Raw genomic sequence first — 453 nt, forward strand, 5'->3', positions numbered from 1 at the left:
GTAGGATCAGGAGAGTTACGCAGTGGAGAGGTTGGTAGTGGTGATGGTGTATCCTCAGGTGGAGGATGAGGTGGTTCATCTTCAGAGTTTTGAGAAACAGAGGAAGGACGAGTTTTTCTTTTCTTTGAGGCAGGACGGTCATCATTTTGAATCTTCATCTGTTTAATGTTCTTCATAGAAAAAGTGTTGTTGAAGTAGATGGAATGTTCATCCTCAAGTGGGATTTTGAAAAATTTGAATATTTTTGTTAAAATCATCCCATAGGGAGCATATCGTCCCAATACAACAGCATTCAGCATGAAGGTGAAAATGACATGACCCAAATGGAGAGGAGTACCAGTAATCACATGATGAATAATCATCAGATCCATTTCTGTGACTTTCTCAAAACTGTCAGCCCGAGGAGTGATGGAGTGGACACATATATTGTGAAGGATGCGACACACGGGGACG

This window comes from Cicer arietinum, chromosome 6, assembly GCF_000331145.2.
Source record: "Cicer arietinum cultivar CDC Frontier isolate Library 1 chromosome 6, Cicar.CDCFrontier_v2.0, whole genome shotgun sequence".
Taxonomy (NCBI): Eukaryota; Viridiplantae; Streptophyta; class Magnoliopsida; order Fabales; family Fabaceae; genus Cicer; species Cicer arietinum.